Source organism: Camelus bactrianus, chromosome 27, assembly GCF_048773025.1.
Source record: "Camelus bactrianus isolate YW-2024 breed Bactrian camel chromosome 27, ASM4877302v1, whole genome shotgun sequence".
NCBI classification, from domain to species: Eukaryota; Metazoa; Chordata; class Mammalia; order Artiodactyla; family Camelidae; genus Camelus; species Camelus bactrianus.
In genome coordinates, this window is record NC_133565.1 from 35,903,401 (window position 1) to 35,910,186 (window position 6,786).

The 6,786-nt window shown below is 61.8% G+C and overlaps 1 long non-coding RNA gene across 4 annotated transcripts; it reads right to left on the reverse strand.

Annotated features, from left to right (window-relative positions):
- Positions 1–2,260: 2,260 nt before the first annotated feature.
- LOC105069227 (uncharacterized) lies at positions 2,261–5,844 on the reverse strand. 4 transcript variants are annotated; one of them, XR_012502668.1, is made up of 4 exons: positions 4,701–5,844; positions 4,131–4,493; positions 2,697–3,740; positions 2,261–2,424 (listed from the first exon to the last, which is right to left on the reverse strand). It is a non-coding gene; the product is annotated as an uncharacterized LOC105069227 (long non-coding RNA). The 4 variants fall into 4 exon arrangements; XR_012502669.1 differs by having other exon boundaries at positions 2,697–2,830; positions 3,091–3,740; positions 4,131–5,844; XR_012502667.1 differs by having other exon boundaries at positions 2,681–3,740; positions 4,131–5,844.
- Between the last annotated feature and the right edge of the window lie 942 nt (positions 5,845–6,786).

Here is a 6,786-nt window from a genome sequence, read left to right on the forward strand (position 1 = left end):
GGGGCGAGGACGGCTAGAGAGAAGAAAGGGTGTGTGCCAAGGAAAGGAAGTGCACAAGCCGCAACCCCGGCCGGAGAAGAGCCGATGGCCAGGGGGTAAGAAGGAGCCTGCGCGGGGCCGGGAGGCGGAGGAGGAACCACGCGGACTGGCTGTGTCTGGGGGCTTCCGGGGCCGCTGAGCCTGGGTGAAGGACAGGGGTCTCCCTGAGCAGACAGAGGAGGAGGGGCGTCCTAGTAGTGTTCCAGCACAAGCCAAGGTCCCAGGGCGTGAGATCCCGAGTCCGGGGACTGCGAGAGGCCAGACGCAGCCCTGTCCAATAGCGCATCCTGCCATGAGGGACATGTTCCGTGTCTGCGCCATCGACGCGGTAGCCGCCAGCCACAGGTGGCTGACAGCGTGAGGTGTGGCCAGTGCACCTGAGGAGCTGGCTTCTTCGCCTTATTTAACTTCAGGTTAAAATGTAAAACAACACAGACTGCTGGAGGAGCGGGACGGGGGCGGTGAGGCTTGGATGCCAAGGTCAGTTCCCCACAGAAGCTTCCCTCCTCCCAGCCCAAGAGACTGGGGAGGTGGCACCGGGCGCCTGGATGGGGAGAACGGAGCAGGAACTGAGAAGAATGGGCAGAATGTGTTGGCTGTGGACTTGTTTGGTTAGGGTGCAGGCGGGCCACCAGGAGGAAGTGTGTCATGGACCACAGGAAGTCTGGGATCGAACCCCTACCTCTACCCCCACCCCAGGCCCTCGGCTCGGCACGGCCGTCGCCTGGCGTCCCAGTGCAGGAACGCAGCGTGGTCTGGGGGGAGGAGAAGGCTGGACATTCCCCCAGCCCCTCCAGCCCCGCGCTCCCCAGGCTCAGACCCAACCCAGGACCCCCCACCCACTTTTACAGCAAAAGGAGCTTTCAGGGAGCTAAGGCGGACTACCAGGGCGGCCACAGCCATCTTCACACACATTTGCACCCACTGTACACGTACGAGTCGCCCACTGTCACTGGGACACGCTCACACACGCACGGCACCCCCCCCCCGGCCCCGGCCAGAGTGTAGGGCAGCTGTTCTGTGCAGGCTGTCGGGGCTGAGGGTCACATCGGCACCGGCGACAGTCAAGCAGGACGCAGTCTGCAGGCAGGAGGGCGAGGGGCAGAGCCGGAGACCCGCGGCAGGGCCGCACTCCGAATCCAGTGGTCACCGGGTCCTTTTCGCCTCTGTGCCTTGGGGTGGGCAGGGCTGCAGCCTGCCAGGACTGTGAATGCCAGGCTGCCTTTGGGGAGGGCCGGGACCCCAATACTGCACGTGGCTTGCACCCTCTCTCCCTGCCTCCCACCTCAGCACACCCCACCCTGCTCCCTCCTCCGCTCTGCCTGCTCGGCTGTTCCCCCATCTCCACCTCCCTCCTTCCTCTCCCTAGTCCTTCTCCTCCGCTCACCATCTCTGGCCCCTCTCCTCCTGTGCTGGAATCAGACATTCCAACACACGTGATACTCCCGCCCAAGGACTGCCTCACGGGACTTCAGAACATTCTTTCCTTGCTGATCCTGGGCTGCCTGAGAAAGCCCTCGAGGCTGGGACCTGCGGTCGGTTGCCGACTGCAGCAGCAGGTGAGTAGGATCAGCTGGGGGAGGTGATGGCGGGCTTCGTAGGTGACGAAGGGTGAAGGCCCTCCGCCCAGTCCGTGTCTGAGGGTGCACGTGTGTGTGGGTGTGTTCCCCTTTCAGCAGCCCCTGGACCCAGCGTGCAGCGCCCTGGGGTGGGGGCTGGGAAGGCGTGCCCAGAGCACCTCGGCTGTGGTTGGGCTGCACTGGTTTTACTGGAAAGCAGAGCACGGTGGCTGAAACACAGTGTGACCACAGAGGTGCCCTCCAGCCCCGGACTCCTGTGTGGGAAGAGTGCTTTCCCCGCTCCTCCGCAGTGCTGGGGCAGGCCTGGCACAGGGGCCGGCCAGCCAGAGGGGGCCGGAGACGGCCAGAAGCCAGAGCCTCTGGTCTGTCTGTCTGTCTGCCCACCCTCTCACGGCTGGTGCTGCTCAAGCCCAGACCCCGCACCAGGATGCAGAGCGGGGAGGTGGCAGGTGGGGAGGACGAACATGCTTCACATAGTCAGCCCCAAACCCACCTGCCCTCAGAGCCAGCGGCGGGACTGCCCCCACCTCCCCAAACCTCATTCTCAAGCTACACATCCTCATTTGGTGGCTGTGTGTGTGCGTGCGCACACACGCACACACACACACACACACACACACACACACTGGCCAAGGCAGCCCTCTATATTGATTTCAACTTTACTTCACCTGTACAAATGTCAGTCACAAAAAGTAGAGCCCAGAGCTGCCCTTCCGAACCCCGTTAGGGTTCCCCTCGGGAAAATCCATCCATTGTTAGAGGCTGGGGTCGGGGCACCCAGGGCAGAGGAGACAACAGTCTGCTTCTGGAGAAAAGGAATTCACGAAAGGATTTTAGTTGGATCCCCAATCAGTTTCTCAGCGGAGAGGGGGTATCAGAGACCCGAACGCGGAGGCTATATGGCTGGGACTGAGCCTGAGGGCCCCCCTGCAGGCCTGGCCATGGGGACACCACGGTCCCATCAGCCAGCACGCCTGATGCCGCCCCGAGCCCCACTCGCCACTGTCCCTTGGAAATGAGACCGGCCAGCTGGCATCTCTGCCCAGTAGGGCCTCCCACACCTGCTTCTGTGCACACCTCACTTCAGATCCATGTCTCGTGTGGGAACACCTGGTCGGCTGAGCCGGGCCCATGGCTGCCCCTTGGTTGCAGAGGAGGCTGGAAAACCAGCATTTTTCTCCGAGGAGGCAGCACCCCAAGAACCTGGATTCCTAGACAGAAAGAGGGTGCTGCTAACCCAAGATTGACAGACAGCCTAGCACTCCAACCTGCCCAGGCCTCTGCACAGGCCACCCCCAGACCTGCTCTGCCAGCCGCCCACCCCACCTCTCCAGCCCTTCACCAAGGACCGAGCCCTGTTCCCACCCTCCACACACCCCCTCCTGGTTCCCAGCCCCATGCGATCTGCCCCAGAGGGCCCTGGGCCTTGGGGCAGGTTTCTGGGGCTCGCGGGGCCGGGGCATCCACAAACCGCAGGCTGTGCCCTTCCGGTGACATGTGGCTCAGGCTTGGGCTGAGATCTGTCTCCAGGACACCCCAGACTCAGAGAGGAACACAGGCCACCAAGCAACCTTCTTTAAGGAGGCTCCGAGAGGAGGCGCTGAGCGGCCGAAGGGCCCCGGGCAGAGCGCCTGCCCTGCTGGGCGCCAGCGCCGCACGGTTGAGCTCGCGTGGTCGAGCTCACACGGCCTGAGCCTTGCCGCCCGCCGGGCGCTGCACCAAGCTCTCAGCTCTTAGCATCCACGCCGTTCTGTAAGTCAGGAGCTGTTATCCCCATGTGGCAGATGCGGAAGCCGAGGCAGACAGAGGCTAAGCCCTCTCCTGGAGACGCCCAGCTACTGAGTGGCAGGAGCAGGGTCTGAGCCAGTCTGGCTCCAGGGCCCTTACCCATTTCGCTCTGTGGCCTCTCGGGTTGTTTATTGTCTCTGTGCCTCTGCTTCTCCCTCTGAAAAATGGGCCCCAAGGGGTCAGGGGCCGGAGGGTGGGGAGGAGCCGGCTCTCAGCCGGCGACGCTGGGGTTGGTGCACTCTCTGCTTTCTCTTGCCTGTGTGACCTTGGGCAGTTACTTGATGTCTCCGAGCCTTCGCTGCCTCTCGTTTCTTGTGCGTTTCTCCTTTCCTCCTACACGATGAGAGTCTAGAGCAGTGGTTTTCCTCCGGGGGCACTTTTGACACCCAGGAGATATTTGGCAATGTCAGGAGACATTTCTGGTTGTCAAAATGCAGGCGGGTGGGGAGGGGGAGAGGGCGGGTGCTACGGGCACCGAGTGGGAGGAGGCTGGGTTGCTGTCAGGCATCTTACGACACACACAGAACGGCCCCCACAACAAAAAATCTGGGCCAAACTGTCAGTGGTGTCAAGGCTGAGAAACCCAGGTTCAGAGAACACGTGGCTCTCTTGCCCTCACTAGCCTGACCCGTTGGGCCCCCTACCCCAGCACCCCTGAGCGTCCAAGCTAGAACCACCCACTTTCTCCCCCTCACAACCTCCCCATCCGTGGCCCCACCTTACCCCTTGGCGTGGCTCACGGTCCTTTCAGGAGTTCCCTCCACCCCCGGGCCTGTTTCCACCTGCTGTTCCCTGCACCGCCCCTTCTATCCATACAGCAACTTCTGTTCCTCCTGTAAAACTCAGATTACATATCACCTCCGGGAAGCCCTCCCGGCCTCACCCTCCAAGAGGACTAACGTAGTCAGCTGCTCCTCCACGCTGCTTCTGTGTCTTGAAAAACTCTTTGCTGTTGTACCGTCATCCTCCACTGTGCTTTTAGTTTACTTAAACAACCACGTTCTTCATCTGACCGTCGACTTCCTGAAAGCAGGGGCCGAGGTCGATCCATTTCCTTATTCTGAGCTGAGCGCAGTGCCTGGTACACTGTAAGAGCCCGGCAAAGGAGGCCGCTGGGCTGCTGGTCCCGCCCGGCCCCCGGGCTGGCCCCTGCCGGCTTTCCCACAGCAGAGTGGCTGGGAGGGTGGCTCACAGCCGGCCTCTGCTGTCACAGGATGAGTGACCTGGGGCAAGACGCTTCACCGCCCTCTGCCTCAGTTTCCTCTGCAAAACGGGGACAACGCTCCAACCTACCAGCGGTCGTCATGATGAAATGAACTACTACAAGCAGAGCGCTCAGGGCAGAGTCTGACACGGCAGGGGCCCAGCCTCAGCGCGTCCGACGCTCAGCCCGCTCCAGCCCGGCGGCCGTCCTGCCCGGGGGTCCTTGGGCTGCGCCCTCCTCCGTGGGCGTTTCTACGCAGGGTCCTTCCACTCCACTGCTGCCTACTTCCCGCCACCGGCGTCTTCCCGAACGTTCCAATGTGCCAGCCGCACCAGACTTCTGGCTGTGCTGCCCCCCACCCACGCTGTGGGCTCCTGCAGGCCCAGCCTCCCTACCCCCCCCCCAGCCGGCCCAAGCCCTTTCTCAGCCCCGCAGTGCCCAGCACAGAGCCAGCCTCTCAGACGCGCCCGGGAAGGCCTGGCTGGCTGCACACGCGACTGACGGGGCTTGTCAAGTGGGAGCCGAGGGCGGCAGGGAGGGGAGGAGAGGGGGCGGCGGGGGGGGGGGCCTCTCCAGGAGGCTCAGGGGCTGTTTCCAGGGATCGGCCTTGACAGGCTGGAGAGAGGCTGAGCTGCCCCTTGTCCTCTGCACTTTAAAAGGCCAGCGCCCCTCCCAGAATCTTTCCCTGGAGACCTGCTGAAATAATACATTAGACCTGCCAAGCCCAGTCGCTTCCGTCTGTCAGGCTCCCTGCAAATAGCACTTCTTAGCAGAGCTCAGCGAAAATGCGGTTCCAAACAGCATGGGGGCAATCATGCATCAATCGAAGAAAAACATTTCCCCTTCCCTTCCGCCAGCCCCCGTAATTGCATTTTAAACCCGCTCCCGTGTTTCTGGGAGAGACACCACGTACCTGTTGCTTTTCAACTCAGAGCTGAGGGACGCGGCAACACGAGGCTAAACACAGCAAAGTTATTTTGATTTATTTCCTAACGTCGGAGTTTGGAGCTTGCTGCGGGGACTCAGCCGCGAGAAGACGAGCTGATGAAAATGTATTTTTCCCTGTCGTTACTCTTTTAAATAGACGGCTGTTTTGTTCTTCCTTTTTGCCACTTTGCTGTGCTAGACTGAGCTTCCTGGCGCCCGGACGCGCCTGCGCTCTGCTCCTCGGCTCCCGTCCCCGCCGCTTCCTCCCCGTTGCAGGGCTGCCTTGGGGACCAGCCGTGCCCTTTGCAGGGGCCATTTTTAACGTGGAGCCCCTCCGGGGGTGGAGGGGGGTGTCCCCGAGGGAGTCAGGTGGGGACCAAGGGGCGGGGAGAGAGCAGGGAGGCTTTTATTTTAACTCGAGTTTACCTGATTTACACTGTTGTGTGAGTTTCTGTGCACAGCAGAGTGATTCAGCTTTATGTATATACCCTTTTTCAAGAGCAGGTAGGTTTGAAGATAAACATGGACGGTTGCCACCATTGGCCATTGGCCAAACCAAACTGGCCAGTGAGTGTATCATCAGGGAAGCCTGGCTTTGACTCCTGACTCCACCGCTTCCCAGCTGGGAGGTGGCCTGGAGAGTGATGTTAAGCACAACCTGCCTCCCTGCCCTGTCAGGTCTGGGTCTCGGGGCCCAACACCACAAGCGGAGGAGCTCAGAGCCCTCCTCTGAACCCGGGCCGACTCCCGGCTGCTCGCTGCTGGCCCAGGGTCCGGGCCCTCTGCCTCCGGTTGCCAACAGCCTCGGCCCCTCCGCAGGCCACATGGCAGACCTGGCCACAGGTGATGCGGCGTTTGGGGGTTGTCCCGGCGCGTCCTGTCCTGCCCTCTCACCGGCCGCCTCTCTCCTCCCTGCGCCCAATCCCCTCCCTCCCCGCCAGGTGCTGTCTCCCTGCAAAGGGCCTCCCTCCTCCCCCAGAGACTCAGCCACATGCTTTTCTCAGCAGAGATGGTTCTCTTCCTTAGAGGAATCCCAGTACCAGCTGTAAGGTTGTTTTCCAATTTGAGAACGAAACGAATTAATTAGCGTGTAGACGTGCCTAGCCCAGGACCCTGCCCTTGCAGGGTTCTGTGTCGGGGGCAGTTCTCAGTGAGAACCCAGGAGCCCTGCTCTGCCTGGGAACACGCCCCCCAGGGAACGCTGGCCCCCCAGTCCTCGACACCCCAACACTGGCTGCAGCCACTCCC